General features: G+C 38.6%; 1 protein-coding gene across 6 annotated transcripts in view; it reads left to right on the top strand.

Moving 5' to 3' along the window:
• Nucleotides 1-21,235, top strand: part of LOC131150904 (callose synthase 12-like) — a 40,315-nt gene extending 19,080 nt beyond the window's left edge. The window contains exons 2-4 of one of the 6 annotated variants that reach the window (XR_009135638.1): nucleotides 835-887; nucleotides 978-1,125; nucleotides 13,599-14,020. The gene's annotated coding sequence lies outside the window, so the exon portion shown is untranslated. The other 5 variants (XR_009135637.1, XR_009135636.1, XR_009135635.1 and 2 more) reach the window with 5 other exon arrangements.
• Nucleotides 21,236-21,470: the final 235 nt, after the last annotated feature.

The following is a 21,470-nucleotide window of genomic DNA, read 5'->3' as shown; positions in this document are numbered from 1 at the left end:
CACTGGACCTTTGTGGGCAGTAGTCCTGTCACGTGGAGAACCATGAAACAAACTACTGTGGAAAAATTTGGTGTTGAAGCACACATTGAGCTATGATGCATAAAGTTATTGGGGTTGAGATCTCTTATGACAGATATTTTCTTGTTATAAAAATGATAAATATGTATTCTGAGAATCTGGCTCCTGCCTATGTTACAGGTTATCTTGTGTCCATGGGAGGGCAAAACATATCGAGGTTTATTGTCATTTTGTGAGAGATGCTGTGACAGATTGTTGTATTTGTGAGCTGTGGTTGGCTAATGTTTATATACACCCAAGTTGATGGAGTTTTTGTGTGGGAGTTTAGGTACAGGGTTTTTTTTTTTTTCTTTGTCAATTCTTAGCATGTAAATAGCTGGATGGTTTGTGAGTCATACTCTCCATATTGTAACTTCTCTCATCATATTCTCTTTCATCTCTTTTTTCTAACACCAAACCTTAAGTGCCATGAATCAAGTTTGATCTTTTAGGTTTGCAACAGTATACTTTCTTTGATATTTACATGTTGCACGTCTAATAGAGCCTTCGTGCTATTATATAGTCCTATGAATATTAAATTAAACTCCATCGCTTCCCAAAAATGCCATCTTGGGTTTTTGTAATCATTTATGTTATGTAATTTATATAATTGATCTGCATAGCTAAAAAAGGTGGCAGGTTTGGAATTGCATTTGAATTCAACATGGAATGTTGGGCCCAAACCTGAAAATAATTCCACCCTGAAGGTGCTGATTCGTTTTTGCTTACATATAGAGTCCAACTTGGTTGTTCTGAACATTTACTTAACTTTTGTAGCTTTGAATTCTGAAGTCAGTTTGAAATGAAGTTCTCAAATGAATCATCTGATGGTATTGATGCCTATTTCTGCCTGCTAGTATTTATCTATTTATTTACAAGTATCCCACACATTGCTGAGAGGATTGCATTGTGTTTTGCAGGCTTGAATTTGGCCGGAGGTGTAGAAAACAATAGAGGCAGAAGATTAGATTTATTTCTCATTTGTGGAGAGTTGTGTGTGTATGTTAATCGAGTGGCGACTGCCATTCACTGCATTTCAACTGTGGGAAGGGAGGTCGATTCAGTCTGGTTCGTCACTTGCTTCCTCTTCCCTGTATTGTTGTAATTAGTCATTTTTTTTTTCTTACTTTAGTGATCAATTGGGGAGCTTTTGGTTTTATGTGCTTATTTTCCCCATATTTCATTCTGTTCATTGTGTATGTTGCTTACAGCTTAGTGGGGGCAATTTATTCAAATCGTTAGAATTTTTTTATTATTCTTTTGTAATGTAGATATCTATTTTATGAAATCACATCCAGCCTTTCTTTGTTTTGGTCCAGATGACTTTTTGGTCTGTGGTACAAATCATGTTCCTTCCAGCTTCCAGGTTTTTAGTTGGGAATAGAAGAAAAAAAAATCCAGTGCTATTTTAACCTGTTCTTCACCTTTTGGAATGAATTTTTTCAAAGATGAAGGTTGGGATGCATTATATAGACTGTTGTCATGATCATTGTCATCATCATACCATAATATCTTCCTCATTAAGTGGGCATGTACAGGACACCGATCCACCTGATTTATTTTGTTAAGCTGTATGGGTCTTTAATTTCAGATCTCAATACTGAATTAGACTGCTTGAATCAATCGAGAGAGGCAGGCCAAGCCAAATATCCTTAATACTTTAGTAGAGATGAATTAACTTCGTATTTAGTTTGCGGAATGAAGGTGGGTATGGAATGGGATAAAAATTTGGATTGGCACCAACTGTGTAGTAAATTCTTGGCTGAAATTTTACTGGATAATGATCATCCCGACCCAATGCTTTGTGGGGAAAGAGTATCCAATTCTATTTTGGGTTTGAACTAAGTGCCATTTGATTTAGTTTCTCCTTGGTAACTTGTTTTCATCTTTGTTTTTGGTTTTGTCATGTTTTGTTTTTGATTTTGTTTAATTTTGTGTTTTTCTTAACGATATGTCTTGTTTTGTTTCTGTTTTTGTTTTATTTTGTGTTTTAAAAGCACGGCTGTGCCTGAAGCTTGCCTACTCCAAAAACAAAACGTTTTAAGTTTGTCTGTCTTTTATTTTATTTCCTCTTTCTCAAATAACAGCGCCACAAACCAGCTGGGAAAAGAAAACAGAGACCAATACAATTGTCAGAATGTCAGATGATGACCCCGTGTGGCATGCAAATCACTTTGGTAAAGGATTGAGAGGGAAAACTAAAGTAACAAAGGAAAAAAAATAATTTTGTATTGCATGTTTTTTATCCGTAAGAAAAATTTATTTAGATATAATTATAATTTGATAATAAAAATTAATAACTTGTAAAATAAAGTTCTTGTTCTTATTATTATTATTATGGGTTGCTTTGATAAAGAGATAAAGAACAGCAAATTCTTCCCTATCTTTTTTCAAAAAATTGTTTATAGTTTTGATGTTCACTCTTACCCGAACAACTAATAAAATGTTAGTTAATGAAAGTATTCTCAAGTCAGTTGAGTCGAAATGAATTAATACATGTTCACAATTACATAATCATCATCATCTCATTTTGCAAATTGCAGTAAATTAATACATGTCCACATTTTTAATTCATGGAATTTCTTATTTCGAACCTCTCTTCATGAAGGCGTTATTTGTAACATGAATGTCTTGTATTCAAAAAACACTAATTTGTTTAAATTAAAATTATAGATATGCATTCTATACACACCCATTTTGGAGCCGAATCAAGCCTCACCCATGGAAAAAAACCAACAAAAAAACTGACCTAAAGATTTCAATTCATTTGTTTTTCTTGTTCTTTTGGCTTTAAAATTCTAGTGACAAGGAACTGTAATTATCTTAGGTTCATTTGTGCGATGATTAGTCGTTCAATACCAAGATAGTCCCCATCCCCTAATAATTAGGAAGGTAATGCTGTAAAAAAGGAACAAGAAGGAGAAGAAAGAAGGCCAATTTAGAAAAGGAAGAGGGGTTGGGAGGATTTAGATGATGCTGCAGCAAGCATGAAGGGCACTCCTTCATTGTTTTGGGCTGCTTTAATGCAATCAAAGAGTGTTCGGATGGCAATAATCTTTTATCAGGCAACACTATGAATGGGGTTAAATACTTCAGGGATTTCCTTCATTCTGTAGAGCTTGAAGAAAGAAGATATTTTCTTTATTGGTTCGGCGCTATTCACATGGGCAAACGAGTGAGAAGAATGCTTTTCCATAGCTAGGGAACTTCATCTCCTCCCTTTCCTTCTCTAGGTTGACTTATGAATTCTTACCCCCATGACTGTCAGACCACATCCTTGCCATTCTTAAAATTGTAATAGTTTCAAAGGACTTCAGACCCAAAACCTCTTTTAGATTTCTGCGTGGTTGGATTTTCATGTAGTTTCTGATTCTTGGAAAGTTATTGTCAATGGTATTCCTATGTACTATATACTTGTGTCAAAAGCTAAAGCTAGCACAAAGTTTTAGAGAGAATTTGGTTACCTGCATTTTGTAAACTCAAGTGAGAAGATCTCTCTTGCTAGAGAAGTGCTGCCGAAAGCATTAGTGTTAGATATAATGTAGGTTTTGTTTGTAAATAATTAGAAAGTGAGGAATATAATTGGAATGTATTTTTTCATTACATTTATTAGTATAAATACTTATGTACATTACTTTTACTTGACACTTTTCAATCATTCAGGAATATGGAAGAATTTCTTCAATTTCTTTTACATGGTATCAAAGAATTTCTCTAACGAATGCTTCCTTCGAAGCTCCTTGCTGAATTCGACGAGGTCCTTGCTGATAGAGATCAAATTCTAGAGTTGATTCTTCTTTTTCTTCAGAAATTTCAGTTGATGTTGTAGATTTCTGGATCTGCTTTATCTTCTTCTTCAGAAATTTCTTTCTGATAGATGACGCTGTCTTTGATCAACGCCAAGTATTTTCTCTTGAGCGTCAATTTCCAGTGGTTCTTGTTTCGCGTTATCAATCCGTTGAGTTCGATTGAAGAATTCGTTTTCACTTCACAACAATTTTCTTCTTCGTCGTGCAAGAAAGAGGACGTGAAGTGTGTTGAGAAATTTCTTCATTCTTCGAAGTCGAGAACTCTGATTTTCTTGAAGACGGTGAGAAATTTCCTAAAATTTCTTCTTCTTTTGCCTCCTAGTTCTGTGTCACAAGTAGGCTTGTTAGTTTTGTGTCTATTTTGGGCCTCTATTAAAGACCAGTTGGGCTAGTCATGCTTTAAGCAGACTTGGAAACCTTGGGCTAATTTAGCCCATGCATATTCCATATTTCATCTAGTAGTTACGTAGAACTGCAGCAGTTAGAGGAGAGAAAGTTAGTTCCCTTTATCAAGGGAATTAAACCAACTCGCTGGACATTCAGAATTGGCTGAGCTAAATCTGGGTCTGGAGGATGCTCCCCCGAAAGAGCTTGGTTCCTTTCTCCTGTGATTATTTTCTTTCTCAGCTCTTGTAGTTTCAATCTTTTGGCATTAATTCATCACAATCATTCAACAATTTTATCATTCCTCTCATTTCTTTTCTACTTCATTCCATCACCTATCATAAATCCCTATTATTACAGACCATAAACACAGGAAACAAGCTCGGATTTGTTACAACTAGTATCAGAGCCGGCGGTTCTCCAGCCGGTTCCACCATTCCCGACAATCCATTTCATCATCAGACCTTTATTCAACCACTCATCTTGGCAATAATCTTCATCAACAACTCAACCCACCAGCAATTCATCTTGGCAGCAAATTGTATTTCATCCACTCATGGCAGATAATACATGCCTTAAGGATCTTAGCACCACTATGGCCAACCTGCAGAAGCAACAAGAAGCACTAAGTCAGCAACAACATCGATAACAGAAGGAAACAAGGAAGTCAATAGTAGATTTGATAGTTGAAACAAGGCAGTCTATAGCAGAAATGGCTGCACATTTCAGCTCATTTGCAGCTGAGATGAGGGCCCTTCACTGTGAACCACCTATGCTAGACCCACCCAAAGGCAATTATAGACCACCATCAGCTTATGATGACACTAAGGACGACAATGATTTGGTGTAAATCCGACCAGCTAGGCTTGAATTTCCTAAGTTTGAAGGTATGGATCCTACTATTTGGCTTTTCAAGGTTAATCACTACTTTAAATTTCAGCAAATCCCTCCGAACCATAAGCTCTTCTTAGCCTCTTTTCACATGGAGGGAAAAGCCTTGGTATGGTACCAAGATATGGAGGACTTGAGATTACTTACAAGTTGGGAGGCTTTTGTTAAGGCTTTGTTGGCTAGGTTTGGTCCTTAATCTTATGATGACCTGATGGAGGCTTTGACCAAACTTAAGCAAACCTCTAGTGTTGAAGCATATGAGGAGCAATTTGAATTCCTCTCTAATAGGTTGAGAAGATTACCTGAGGACTATAGGTTGAGCTGTTTCATTGGTGGATTGAAGGATGAAATTCGGTTTTATGTCAAAACCCTCAACCCCCTTACCATTCCACAAGCCTATGGCATTGTTAAGTTACAAAAGGAGCATCAATGGGCTCTCAAAAAGTCACTATTCCCCAAAACTCACCATCAACCTGCAACCACAACTCACTCTCAGCCTTACAACCCTCCTAATTACCCAAAACAACAGCCGAAACCCATGGCTACCAACCAAATTACCAAAATGACTCCAAATCAACTGAAGGAAAAGAGAGATAAGGGCTTATGTTTCAATTGTGATGCCAAATGGCACTCGGGTCATAAATGTGGGGGTCCCAAATTGTTTTTTCTGGAAGGCAATTAGCTTAATGTCTTGAATGATCAGGTGCATACGTTGGAGGAAATTTTAAATAAGGGAGATGAAGGAGTAATGGAAAACCATGATAAATTACTGGCTGATCCGAATGAAGGAAACACACATGAAATTACTCTTTATGCTATGGTTGGGTCTATTAGTCCCAAAACCATGAGACTTGTGGGGAAAATTAAGGGGGAGCAAGTGGTAATTCTCATTGATAGTGGGAGCACTCATAATTTTGTGGATTCAGCTGTCATTGAGAAGTTGAATTGGCCATTTAAAGCACAAGGGCAGATTCAGGTGAGGGTTGTTAATGGGCAAGAAGTGACTAGTGAAGGAAGGTGTTTGAATCTTCCCATAACCTTTCAAGGGTATGTGGGGAAAGTGGATGTGTATATGCTAGTTTTGGTTGGTTGTGATATGTTGTTGGGAGTACAATGGCTTAGCACTTTGGGTCCTATTCTATGGGATTTCACTAAAATGACTATGCGGTTTACTTGGAATGATACACCATTGGTGCTACATGGATTAACATAAAAAAAACTTGTTGGAGGAACAATTGTTCTACAAAAAGCATCCCTTGGAGAGAAGGGGAGTGACGTTACAGCTACTGGACCAAGCTAAAGAGGAAGAGAAAGGAACTGAAGATGATGTTATTTCTGCAGTTTTGACCAATTTCCAGCGTGTCTTCGAAGAATCTAAAGGGTTACCACCCAAAAGAGCTCAAGATCATGCCATACCTTTGATTGAGGGAGCACAACCAATTTGTGTTCGACCTTACCGTTACCCATTTTTTCAAAAAGAAGAGATAGAGAAGATTGTCCGGGAGTTGTTGGGATTAGGCACTATTCGGCCAAGCCAAAGCCCATTTTCTTCCCCCGTTTTGCTGGTAAGAAAAGCAGATGGTACTTGGCGTATGTGTGTGGATTACAGGGCCTTGAACCTAGTCACGGTTAAGGAAAAATTTTCGATACCCGTGATTGATGAATTGTTGGATGAATTGAATGGGGCGGAGATTTTCTCTAAGCTGGATTTAAGGTCCTATTATCATCAAATTCGTGTTAAGGATGAAGATATTCACAAGACGACATTTAGGACACACGAGGGTCATTATGAGTTCCTAGTGATGTCGTTTGGGTTGACCAACGCACCATCCACTTTCCAATCGTTGATGAATGAGATATTTGGGCCCTTCCTAAGAAGGTTTATCTTGGTTTTCTTCGATTACATTCTAATCTATAGTAGGAGCATGGAGGAGCATGTTAAGCACTTGGAAGTGACTTTGAAGTTGCTGGAACAGCACTGGCTGTATGCAAAACGATCCAAATGCAGATTTGGATGCAAGCAAGTTGAATACTTGGGTCATTTGGTGTCTAAGGAGGGAGTGTAAGCCGACCCCTCAAAGTTGAGAGCAATGGTGGAGTGGCCTTTCCCCGCCACACTCAAGTCCTTGACGGGCTTTTTGGGCCTTACCAGGTCTTATAGAAAGTTTATTAGGGGATAGGGGATATGGCACCATAGCTGCCCCCCTAACGACACTATTGAAGAAGAATTCTTTTAAGTGGAATAAGGTGGTCAAAGAGGCATTTAAGAGGTTAAAAGAGGCTGTTACTAGCCCCCTTGTGTTGGTACTACCAGATTTTAACAAGAGGTTTGGGATTGTATGTGATGCATCGAGGGTGGGAATTGGAGTGGTGTTAATGTAGAAAAAAAGGACAATTGCTTTTTATAGTTAGGCCTTAAAGGGGAAGGCTTTGGGGTTGTCTACATATGAAAAGGAGCTGTTGGCCCTAGTATCGACAATTCGCAAATGGAGACCTTATTTACTTGGAAAGCCCTTTATAGTCAAAATTGACTAGCAGAGCCTAAAATACCTCATAGAGCAGAAAATTGGCACCCCAATGCAGCATAAATGGGTCACCAAACTCCTGGGGTATGACTTTATTGTTCAATATAAGAAGGGGCAAGAAAATAAGGTGGCGGATGCACTAAGTAGAAGGGATTCAGATCTGGTTGAAGCTTTCCTAATGGTTCTATCCCTATCCAGTAGTGGGATGGCTTGAGGATTGGAAGGACTCTTATGCACGCGACTCATTCATCCAAGAGATACTCCAAAAATTACAACAGCTTGATGTAAAGGCTACCAAATATACCTTCCGAGATGACATATTACACTATAAAGACAGATTATACATAAGCTCAAGCCTTATCCTAAAATTACAAGTTCTACAGTGGCTACATGATGAACCACAATCTGTTCACGTGGGGTATGACAAGTCAGTGCAGAAGGCTTGTGATAATTTCTACTAGCCAGGTATGAAGTCTGACCTAAGGAAGTATATTAGAGAATGTCAAGTTTGTCAGCAAACTAAAATTGAGCATACACTACTTTCGGGCTTGCTGCAACCCTTACCCATTCCCTCGAGGGTTTGGATAGATATTTCAATGGACTTTGTGGAGGGTCTTCCTAATTCTTATGGCTATGAGGTAATTTTTATAGTGGTGGACAAATTGTCCAAATATGCTCACTTCATGCCTTTAGCACACCCTTATACATCTGTGAAGGTTGCTGAGGTATTCATTCAACACGTGTTCAAATTGCATGGAATGCCCCTCTCCATTGTGTCGGATAGGGACCCTACATTTACTAGCAGGTTTTGGCAGGAATTTTTCAAGTTCTAGGGTGTCGAACTAAAGCTAAGTACAACATATCACCCACAAACTAATGGGCAGACCAAGGCTACTAACAAGTGCCTAGAAAATTTTCTAAGGTGCTATGTGTGTGACAAACCAAAGCAGTGGGTGAAGTGGTTTGCAATAGTAGAATATTTTTACAATACATAATTCCACACATCTGTTAAGATTACTCCCTTTGAAACTGTTTATGGCAGTCCTCCTTTAAGAATTGTGCTGTACTCGGTTGACCTCTCTTAAGTAGCTGTAGTAGACGAAGCACTGCTGAACCGTGACAAGCTCCTCCACTCTCTTAAGCAGCACATGCAGGAAGCACAAAATAGAATGAAACGATATGTTGATTTAAAGAGGAAAGAAAGAGAATTTTTGGTGGGAGACATGGTCTACCTGAGGCTCCAACCGTATCGGCAGCTATCTATGCAGATGAGGTGGAACTTGAAGCTATCCCCACGTTTCTATGGGCCATTTGAAGTCATTCAATGCATCGGGGCTGTCACTTAAAAGTTGGCACTTCTAGTTGGGTCTCTGCTTCACCCATTTTTTCATGTGTCTCAATTGAAACCGCACATAGGAGCTTCAGTGCAGCCACTCAAGCATTTACCACCGATGGACTCGCAGGGTCAGCTGAAACTTGAACCAGCCAAAGTTCTAAATCGAAGGTTGAGGAAACAAGGGCATGTGGCTGTAACAAACGTGCTCATATAGTGGGTTGGACAGGCAGAAGAAGAAGCTACATGAGTATCCTATCATCAGATCGCAGAAGAATACCCTCACCTTATGGGTAAGGTGTTTTGAGGGGGAGGGTAATGTCATAAGTAGGCTTGTTTTTGTGTCTGTTTCAGGCCTCTGTTAAAGACCAGTTGGGCTGGTTATGCTTTAAGCAGACTTGGAACCCTTGGCCTAATTTAGCCCATGCATATTCCATATTTCATCTAGTAGTTACGTAGAACGAATCTTCCTGTTTGCAGCAGTTAGAGGAGAGAGAAAGTTAGTTCCCTTTATCAAGGGAATTGAACCAACTCGCTGGACATTCATAATTGGATGAGCTAAATGTGGGTCTGGAGAATGCTCCCTCAAAAGAGCTTGGTTCCTTTCTCCTGTGATTATTTTCTTTCTCAGTTCCTGTAGTTTCAATCTTTTGGCATTAATTCATCACAATCATTCCACAATTCTATCATTCCTCTCATTTCTTTTCTACTTCGTTCCATCACCTGTCATAAATCCCTATTATTACAGACCATAAACACAGGAACAAGCTCAGATTTGTTACATTCTACTGCTGTGCTTCTCATCAATGGAGTCTTTTGCATCGTCTTCTCTGTTCAACACCTCTGAGGATCCTACTAGTCCTTACCTTTCGCATCACGAAGAGAATCTTGGTATGATTCTTTTCTCTCAACTTCTCTGTGGAGAAAACTATAACACATGGAGTTGTTCTATGTTAATGGCACTCAGTACAAAGAATAAAACTGCATTTGTTGATGGAACTCTTTTGAAACCTAATTCCTCAGATCCACTTTATTCTTCGTGGACTCGTTGTAATAACCTAGTTCTCTCTTGGCTGCTTAATTCCATTTCAAAAGAAATTGCCACTAGTATCATCTTTATTGATACTATTGAAGAGGTTTGGAGTGATATGAAGGAACGTTTCTCTCAAGGAAACAGACCTAAAATTTTTCAATTTCAGAAATCTATAGCTTCCTTAGCTCTAGATCAGATGTCCGTAAGCCATTATTTTACTCAGCTCAAAGGTTTGTGGAGTGAATTAACCAATTACCGACCCCTACCAAGCTGTTCTTATGGTGCCTTAAGGACTTTAGTTGATTATCAGCAGTAGGATATGTGATGAAGTGTTTAATGGGCCTCAATGAGTCTTATTCACCTATCTGTAGCCAAATCTTATTAATGGATCCTCTACCTCCCATTAATAAGGTTTTTTCTTTGATTCTTCAAGAAGAACATCAACGAGGTATTTCCACCTCTGTTTTCATACCTGAAGCTGCTGCATTAGCCATCCATTCTACTGATGTTAAACAATCTGGTAAGGCCAGAGAGAAACCAATCTGTAGCTATTGTAAAAAGATCGGTCATACAAAAGATAAATGCTATCGTCTTCATGGGTTTCCACCTGGATTTAAGTTCACAAAGCCTAAGTCAGCTTTGACATCTGTTAATCAAGCTACTACTATTTCTTCACAGGAGGACCTCAGTGAAGTTCCTAAGATACCTATTATACAAGAGCAGTATCAACAACTGGTTTCTTTACTAAATTCCAATTCTTTAAAAGAAAAACTCGAAAACACTACTGCTCACATTGCTGCCATGCTGCCAGCATGACAGGTGATCTTTCTCATTCAGTTTTTCCATCTCATCATTCAATTTTTTTTTTCATTCTCAGCAAGTTTATCTCATCCATCTTCAAATCATGTTTCCTGGATCTTAGATACATGTGTAACTGACCATATGGACAATTCCACTTCATATTTTTCTTCTTTCACTTCAATATCAAATACACATGTTCTTCTTCCCAATGGTTTCAAGGTTACTGTCGCTTATATTGACACCATAGCTCTAACCGATTCATAAATCCTCTCCAATGTTCTTAGTATTCCATCATTTAATTTTAATCTCATTTCCATCGGTAAACTAACTTCCTCACTCAATTGTTGTGTTCTTTTCTTGGCTCAACACTGTTTTGTTCAGGTCCTGCAAACTTGGACAACAATTGGATGGGGTAAACTGCAGAATGGCCTATATTACATGGCATCCAGGTCACAGTGTACTACTTCACCTTCTTTTGCTTCCTCTGTTTCATCTACTACAAATTGTTCTTCCTTTGATGTATGACATTATCGTTTAGGACATGTACCAACTTCCAAGAAACTTGTTTTACATAATTCTTGTCCTTCCATTTCTATTTCATCACATACTCATCATGACATTTGTCATTTCGCTAAACAACATTTACCTTTTTCACTAAGTAAGTCTTTTAGTTCCTCTATTTTTGAGATAGTTCATTGTGATATTTAGGGACCCTTCTTTATTGCTACTATGGAAGGTTTTCAGTTTTTTCTTACCATTGTAGATGATTTTAGTCGTTGTACTTGGGTTTATCTCATGAAAAATAAAGCTGATACTCGTTTGCTTCTGCAGAATTTTTTTGCTCTTGTTTATACTTAATTCAATGCAACTATGAAAATCTTACGATCCGATAATGGTAAAAAATTTATCATGCCTGATTTTTATAGTTCTCTTGGTGTCATTCATCAATGTAGTTGCACTTATACACAGCAACAAAATGACATTGTTGAGCGTAAATACAAGCACTTGTAACAAGTTGCTAGAGTCCTTCGGTTTTAGGCACATTTTCCATTAACATTTTGGGGGGATTGTGTTCTAACAACCACATATTTAATAAATAGAACCCCCACTCCCCTTCTTTCAAATAGAACTCCATATCAAGTTTTGTTTTCCAAATTACCTTTATACACTCATTTGCGTGTCTTTGGTTGTCGTTGCTATGCTACCATCACTTCCCCAAAACACAAGTTTGACTCAAGAGCTTGTAAGTGTCTTTTTCTTGGTTATCCCTATGGCGTCAAAGGTTATAAGATACTTGATCTTCAATCTCATATATTTTTTTTAATTTCTTGTGATGTTATTTTTTATGAGTCCATTTTTCCTTATAAAGCTACTTCCCTTTCTTATTCTTCTCCTCCTACCAATGATAATCGTCTAGTTCTCCCCCTTTCTTTTCTAGATTCTCTTTCCACTTCTCTTCCCCCTTCTACTTCTTCATCTCCTATGATTCCTACCTCTTCATCTCCCATTTCTCCTTCTTCTCCATCCCTTTCTTCTGCACCTCTTTCTCTTTTTGTTCATAGATCAACTTGGGCTAGACATCCTCCATCTTATCTACAACAGTATCATTGTGACTTTCCCCTTCATTCTCATCCCCATTCAGTCTCTTTCATGTCTGCAACCTCTACACATTCAGGTACTCCTTTTTATTTATCTCATGTTCTTTCATATGATCATTTATCTCTACCTCATTGTGCATTTACTATTTCCGTTTCATCATCTTTTGAACCCAAATTTTACCACCAAGGTGTCCAATATCCTCATTGGAGGGAAGCCATGTCTGTTGAGTTGTCTGTCCTTGAGGCAAATAATACTTGGGTTCTCACTGCTTTACCTCCTAACAAACACCCTATTGGCTACAAATGGGTGTTTAGAATTAAATATTAGGCAGATGGCATGATTGAGAGGTACAAAGACCAACTTGTGGCTAAAGGTTACACTCAAATTGAAGGTTTGGACTATTGGATACTTTTTCTTCTGTTGCTAAACTCACTACCATTCAATGTCTTCTTGCCCTTGCCTTTATTCATCATTTGCATTTATATCAACTTGATGTAAATATTTACATGACGATCTTTTTGAGGAGGTTTAAATGGTGCTGCTGTGATGACCTCAAAATTTACATAATTTTTTATATATATATATACATTAACTGTTCTAATACCCCTACTATGGAACTCGAGCCTCGGAAGGCATCGGGGTAAATCTAAATATTAAATGATACCTATGCAGTGGAAACATAATCCATACATCCATACACATCATATAATATGAGGGATCTGTACTTCCAAACCATACTATATAATACATCTCTTTCCAAAATATCTGTCCCAAAACACAAACCCTGCACAAACTTACCCTCTAATCCAGGGTAATCAAATAAACTCTCTATCCTCGAGCTTGGTTAGCTCGCCCAGCTGGCTCACCTGAAAAATGTTAATGTCATGGGGTGAGTCGACGCTCAGTAAGTGGAAATATGCTATTACTAGTGTGTGGCGACTAAGTTGCATACCGTTAAAATAAAAACTGAACTAATGAAATAGTAAATCTGTAAAGCATGTCTATCATTTTCACAATTTAAAATATAACTGTATCATCTGTATTTTCTACTTTTCATACTGTTAATATCATACTATACTCATCAGATACTGTAAAACTGTATACATATATAAAACTGTGCTTTATCCCTGGAACTCTATATGTTATGATTTGACTCCTTATGACAGGGTTGTGCGGCCCGTAGGCGGGACTTAATCTGGTCGGCCCTTCAGATAAGTCAATATACTCTACACTATCTTAGCCCGACCAATATACATACTTTCCTAGGGGCAGGACTGGCTGCTACCTCATCAAACTGGCCCCCTCAACCCAGCGAACTGGGGAGCTGCATACTCTCTGAGCACAGTTTGATGGTACCAACGCACTATCTAAGATATGTGGTTGCACTCTATTTGTATATAGCAACGGTACCGTGCTCTGTATTCTTTATCTGTATCTGTCTATAATCATTCCTCAAGGATCTGATATTGTATATATATACATACTCTTTTATTGTTTTCATCATGTTTCCAAAATTACCATAACGCTATCATTCTGTACTGTAAATACTGTAATCTCTGTATCATATATCTGTAGGATCTTGATGCTATCTCTGTATATCTGTTTGTATAATATGTCTATATACTCTATCTATATATTTTGAATGCTATAATAATAGGAAACATGACATACTGTAAATGCTGAATATACTGTTCTGAATAAAGCTGTAGTATACTGATATGAGTAAAACTATAATATACTGTTTTGAATAAATATCTGTAATATGCTGATCTGTATAAAACTATAACATATTGATCTGAGTAAAACTATAATATACTTTTCTGAAATATACTGATCTGTATAAAACTATAACATACTGATCTGAGTAAAACTATAATATACTTTTCTGAATAAATATCTATAATTTGCTGTCTATATCTGTGTATTCTGTGTAGTATGATATATTATAGAAATTGTATAAGTTCTTCATCAAATACATATCTACTCAGGCCACACAAGTATTTAAAACTCATTTTATAAACATTGAGTAATAAGCTCGTATATACATATATGTAGAATTTCTGATAATATTGTAAAACTCTTAGCATAGCATATTTCCCTTACCTTAAATCTGAAAAGTCTCTTACTGAACTCTAACCTTACACCCGCAGGGTCCTCCACTCAATACCCTGAAAACAACATCTCTCAGAATAAAATATCAATATTTTCTTGCCTACAACATTTCTTATAACTACAAGGAAGGCATAATCTGAAAAAAATACCTTACCCTGAATTTAGGATGATTTTCAAACTGGCTTCCCCCACGATCAGCTCCTGCAGAATTGCAGAAAACTTCACTAAGAGCATCGTGGTGGCCTCAGATCTTCAATCCAGTGAGAAACAAAGTCTGAATCGAAGAGAGAAGGGGAGAGAGGCGTAGAGAGAGAAAAAAGAAGCTTTGTGCACCAATTTTTCATCAAAAATTTGAGTTTCCACTATTTATAGAGCCGGATTCATCGATGAGACACGTCATCTCGTCGACGAGTCTTTTAATAATTTTGTCTACGAACTTCCTCCCTCGTCAACGAATTTCAGACTGTCCCAAAAACCCTTCTCGATATCTTCTCGTCGATAAGACATGACTTCGTCAATGAGGTCCCCTTATGCGCTCATCGACAAACTCCCTGTGTTCGTCGACGAGGCTCAGTGTGTTACTTCTGGGTTATTCCATCCAAAGTGCAATGTCGCGTTCGTCGACAAAGCCTACTGCCTCATTCTGTTTTTGTTTCCATTTTCTCTCCCTCTTCATTATTTAAAACCATTATTTTTCGAGTCGTTACATTCTCCCCTCCTTCTAAAATTTAGTCCTCGAATATTACTATGTATCTCCATCTATTAGCCCATAAAGGCAAAATGTCTACTTATTTTATTACCTGTCCTCACTTATGGTAGAGGAATACCGTGGTTACATTTTATGTTCTGGGAGATTACACAAATAAAACAAAAAACTATCTACTCATTAAATCCATACATGTACCTGCAAAAGAAACTTATTCAACTATTATACTTTACCTGATTACTTCTATACCTCTTGAAACAACTGCAGGTATCTCTGTCTGATCTACTCCTCGAGTTCCCAAGAAGCTTCATCTATAGTATGATTCTTCTACAAAACTTTCACTAACTGAATTTCTTTGGTGCGCAATACTTGTGTCTTTCTGTCTAAAATTTGTACTGACGTCTCTTCATAGGCTAGTGAATCCTTGAGTTCTATCTCTGCATAACTTATTATGTGGGATGAGTTTGGGACATATTTCCTTAACATAGCAACATGAAACACGTCATGAATTCAAGCCAAAGCTGGCGGCAACACTAGCCTATAAGCAACTGACCCGATTCTCTCTAGTATCTCAAAAGGGTTAATATACTTAGGGCTCAACTTGACCTTCTTTCTAAATCTCATAACTCCTTTCAAAGGAACTATCTTAAAAAATACTCAATCTCCCACATCAAACTTTAGTTCTCGGCGGTGAGTGTCTGTGTATCTTTTCTGTAGACTCTGTGCTGTATTGATTCTTTCTCTAATTGATCGGACCTTGTCAGATGCCTGTTGTATTATCTATGGACCCAAAATTCGCCTTTTACCTACTTCATCCCAGAAAAGAGGAGAACCACATCTCCTGCCATAAAATGCCTCGTAAGGTGCCATGCCAATGCTAGCCTGATAGCTATTATTGTAAGCAAACTCAACTAACGACATAAACTGAATCCAACTGCCTCCAAAATCAAACACACAAGCACGAAGCATATCTTCTAGTGTCTGAATTGTTCTTTCGGTCTGACCATCTGTTTGGGGATGGAAAGCAGTGCTAAATGCTAACTATGTACCCATAGCCTCCCGAAAACTTTTCTAGAATCGTGAAGTAAACCGAGGATCTCGGTTTGAGACTATGGATATCAACACACCATGGACGCGAACTATCTTCTGAACATAAATTTCTGCCAACTGGTCCATGGAACAACCAACTTTAATAGGGATGAAATGAGCGGTCTTCGTCAAATGATTAACCACCACCCAAATTGCATTCAATCCCTGTCGCATTGGTGGTAACCCCGTAACAAAATCCATAGAAACGTGGTCCCATTTCCACTCTAGAATAAACAATGGCTGCAACTGCCATGCTGGTCTCTGGTGCTTAGTTTTAACCTGCTGACATGTCAAACACTATTGTATAAATTCGGTTATTTCTCTCTTCATCCCACTCCACAAGAAGTACTCCCGCAGATCCCGATACATTTTAGTGCTACCTGAATGTATGCTGTATAGGGATCTGTGAGTCTTCTCTAATATAGTTCTCTTGATTTCGGTATCTGTAGGAACATAGAGCCTAGCACATAATCATAGGGCTCCGTCATCTGATATGCTGAACTCCGCTCCCTAACCATCTCGCACTCTAGCTATTACCTCTGCCAACTCTGCATCATCACCCTGAGCTGCTTTAATCCTCTCATATAGCATAGGCTGAACCACTAGACTAGCAATGACTGCCTAAGGACTCTCTTCTATTAACTCTATGTTGAGCCTCTCCAAATCCATTAGAATTGAGTGTTGAATCTCCATGGTTGCTAACACCGGACCCACTGATTTCCTGCTCAGAGCATTAGCTACCACATTCGCTTTTCCCAGGTGGTAACTAATGGTGCAGTCATAATCTTTAATAAGTTCTAGCCACCTTCTTTGTCTCATATTTAGCTCTTTCTGGGTGAAAAAATATTTCAAACTCTTGTGATCTGTGAAAATCTCGCACTTCCCACCATATAAATAATGCCTCCAGATCTTGAGAGCATACACCACCGCAACAAGCTCTAAATCATGGACAGGATAATTTTTCTCATATTCTTTAAGCTGTCTAGACGCATACCCAATAACCTTGCTATGCTGCATCAACACGCATCCAATACCCTTCAAAGAGGCACTGTATATTACGAACCCATCCTCCCATGAATGAATAGTTAGTATTGGAGTTGAAACTAACCGCCGCTTTAACTCCTGAAAACTCTGCTCACAGTCATTGGTCCAGTCAAACTTTACATTTTTCCTTGTAAGTTGTGTTAATGGACCTGATATCCTGGAGAAACCATCCACAAAGCGCCGGTAATAACTTGCTAATCCCAGAAAAGTCTTGAATTCCTGAACATTTCCCAGCCTTTCCTAACTCACTACTGCCTTTATTTTACTTGGATCAATTGATATACCTGCTTTCAGAGATCACATAGCCGAGAAAAGTAATCTATTTTAACCAAAACTCACACTTCTTGAATTTTGCATAAATTTTCTTTCCCTCAATATCCGCAACACTAGTCTCAAATGATGCTTGTGCTAATCAAAACTCCTTGAGTAAACTAGTACATCATCAATAAACACAACCACAAACTGGTCCAAATACTGATGGAACACCCGATTCATTAAATCCATAAATACTGCTAGTGCATTAGTCAACTCAAATGACATTACTAAAAACTCATAATTCCCATATCTAGTATGAAATGCGGTCTTCGAAATATCTTATGCTCTAACTTTCATTTGATGGTAGTCTGACCACAGATATATTTTAGAGTAAACTCGGGTCCCCTGAAGCTGATCAAATAAATCATCGATCCTAGGGAGAGGGTATTTATTTTTGACTGTCAGTTTATTTATCTCCCTATAATCGATGCACAACCTCATGGTTCCATTTTTTTTTTCACGAATAAAACTGGCGCTCCCCAGGGTGACACATTGGGCTTAATAAAACCCTTATCTAGTAATTCTTGTAGCTGATCTTTCAATTCTTTCAACTTGACTGGAGTCATACGATACGGTGCTTTAGATACTGGCATAGATCCCGACAATAGGTATATAGTGAACTCAATCTCATGATCAAGTGGCAAACCAAGTAATTCTTTTGGAAATACATCTGGAAACTCTCTCATTACTGGTATGTCAACTTGTCTCAATTCTTCTTTTGGAAAATCTTTTATGTATGCGACATACCCTTGGCAACCGCCCTATAGCAATCTCCTCACTTGAATGGCCGACACCAATTGTGGTGAGGCACATACGCGTGATCCTACGAACCTGTACTCTTGCTCACCCAGGGGTCTGAAAATCACTTCCTCTTGATGACAATCAATACTGGCGTGATAAGTTGCTAGCCAATCCATGCCTAATATCACATCAAACCCCTGCATATCTAGGACCGCGAGATCCGCGGATAGTACTCTCTCTTGAACACTCACTGGGAAATTTCGAAACACTTTCTTGCATTGTATCACATATCCCATCAGCATACCTACAGATAATTCTACGTCTAATGGCTGTGTCTCTACTCTAGTCATTTTTACATATGCCGTCGATATAAAAGAGTGAGTGGCACCTGTATCAAACAAAACAACAATTTTATATGGTAAAGCAATAATGATACCTGTGACCACGTCTTCAGCCGTCTCAGCGTCTCCCGATGTCAATGCATAAACCCTAACCGGCGTAGTATTTCTCTACTAACCTTCGTGGGGTGCCTGATATCCACCTCGAAATGGTCTGGGAGCCGATGCATAATTCGATGGCATCCGACATGATCGAGCCATATGGCTGGGCCTCCCGCAATGATAACAGACATTCTCCCCCAGTCGAGGATGTCTTCGTCTGCATCTAGGACAAATAGCAGGAACTGTCCGCCCTGAAATCCCCTATGCTCTACCATCTGCCTCTGGCCTCCACTAGATCTACCTCCTCTCCAAGGGCCTCGACTGGGACCCACCTGAAAACTCGAGGGCACAGTCCTCTTTCTTTAACTCTGTGTCTCCGTCTCTCCAGATAGACTCTCCTCCGCTATAGTGGCCTTGCCAACCAATTTGGCAAAATCCTGGATCCTCAGTACCACCACCTGCCTGTAAATATCTCGCCTTAGGTTCCTCTCGAACATTTTGGCCTTCTTCACTTCATCAGGGACAATATACGCGCAGAAACGCGAGAGCTCGATAAACCTCGCTGCATACTGCTGGACAGTCAATGATCCCTGGGACAGGCTCAGAAACTTCTGTACTCGAGCCTTTTTGACTGAGACAGGGTAATATCTATCGAAGAACATGTCCCTGAATCGAGCCCACGTCATTGACATAGGAATCGCCCTCTGCTCCTCCAATAATCTGGTGGCTGCCCACCATCTCTCAACCTCCCCCGCCAGCCTATACGTAGCATATAAGACTCTCTGCTCATCGGGGCAGTGAAGTATTGTCAGAATCTTTTCTACCTCCTGCACCCTGTTCTCTACAACTGCAAGGTCAATCGCTCTAGAAATCGCTAGCAAATTCATCTTCACAAATTTCTCTATGGTACATTCCTGAGCTGAAGATGGACCTTCTTGCTCTCTAGAGGTCCGTGCAATCTCAGCCATAACTTGCTGAGCCACACTACGTAGCATAGCATTTGAATCCCCACCTACTGCTTTAGAAGGACTAGCACCATCGTCCCTACTAGCATGACCGCTATTGCCTCCTGGGTCCATCTTGCAAACACATAGAACACCATTTCAGAATTCTATTTCCCTATACACCCAACTTATTCAACTAAAACTCCAAATTCTTTATTAACCATCCCTCCTAATCCTAACCCCAAATCACATCCTATAACCTAAATATATAACTCTTCGATAGTTTACTATGACTTTCCTGAAGTTGTCATCTCAGGAAAAACATAGAAACCACCACGAAAATCTAGTATGCAGATCACTAAATAAAACCTCAAATTCTTTTTCTATATTTTGGTATTGTTTCCTGCTGCACTCTAAAGTCTACAGAGCCTAGCAACCTAGGCTCTGATACCAAATTGTGATGACCTAAAAATTTACATCATTTATATATATATATATATATATATTAACTGTTCTGATACCTCTTGCTATAGAACTCGAGCCTTGGAAGGCATCGGGGTAAATCTGAATATCAAATCATACCTATATTGCAGAAACGTAATCCATACATCCATACACATCATACAATACCAGGGATCTGTACTTCCAAACCATACTATATAATATATCTCTCTCCAAAATATCTATCCCAAAACACAAACCCTGCACAAACTTACCCTCTAATCTAGGGTAATCAAATAAACTCTCTATCCGCGAGCCTGGTCAGCTCGCCCAGCTGGCTCACCTAAAAAATGTTAAAGTCATGGGGTGAGTCGACGCTCAGTAAGTGGAAATATGCTTTTACTAGTGTGTGGCGACTAAGTTGCATACTGTTAAAATAACAACTGAACTGTAATGATATAGTAAATCGGTAAAGCATGTCTATCATTTTCACAATTTAAAATAGAACTGTATCATCTGTGTTTTCTACTTTTCATATTGCTAATATCATACTATACTCATCAGATACTGTAAAATAGTATACATATATATAACTATGCTTTATCCCTGGAACTCTGTATGTTATGATTTGACCCCTCATGACAGGATTGTGCGGCCTGTAGGCGGGACTTAAGCTAGTCGGCCCTCCAGATAAGTCAATATACTCTACACTACCTCAGCTCGACCAATCTGCATGCTCTCCTAGGCGCGAGACTAGCTGCTACCTAGTCAAACCTGCTCCCTCAACCCAGCGAACTAGGGAGCTGCATATTCTCTGAGTAAAGTTTGACGGTACCCACACACTATTTGAGATATGTGGTTGCACTCTATGTGTATATAGCAACAGTACTGTGCTTTGTATTCTTTATCTGTATCTATCTGCAATCATTCCTCAGGGATCTGATACTATATATATATACACTCTTTTACTATTTTCATCATGTTTCCAAAATTACTATAACGCTATCATTCTGTATTGTAAATATTGTAATCTCTGTATCATATATCTGTAGCATCTTGATGCTATCTCTGTATATTTGTCTGTATAATACGTCTATATACTCTGTCTGTATATTCTGAATGTTATGGTAATATGAAACATGACATACTATAAATGTTAAATATACTATTCTGAATAAAGCTGTAGTATACTGATCTGAATAAATA

Source organism: Malania oleifera, chromosome 3 (assembly GCF_029873635.1).
Source record: "Malania oleifera isolate guangnan ecotype guangnan chromosome 3, ASM2987363v1, whole genome shotgun sequence".
Taxonomy (NCBI): Eukaryota; Viridiplantae; Streptophyta; class Magnoliopsida; order Santalales; family Ximeniaceae; genus Malania; species Malania oleifera.
The sequence above is the reverse complement of the archived record's forward strand: the minus strand, read 5'-3'. Positions and strand labels throughout refer to the sequence as shown.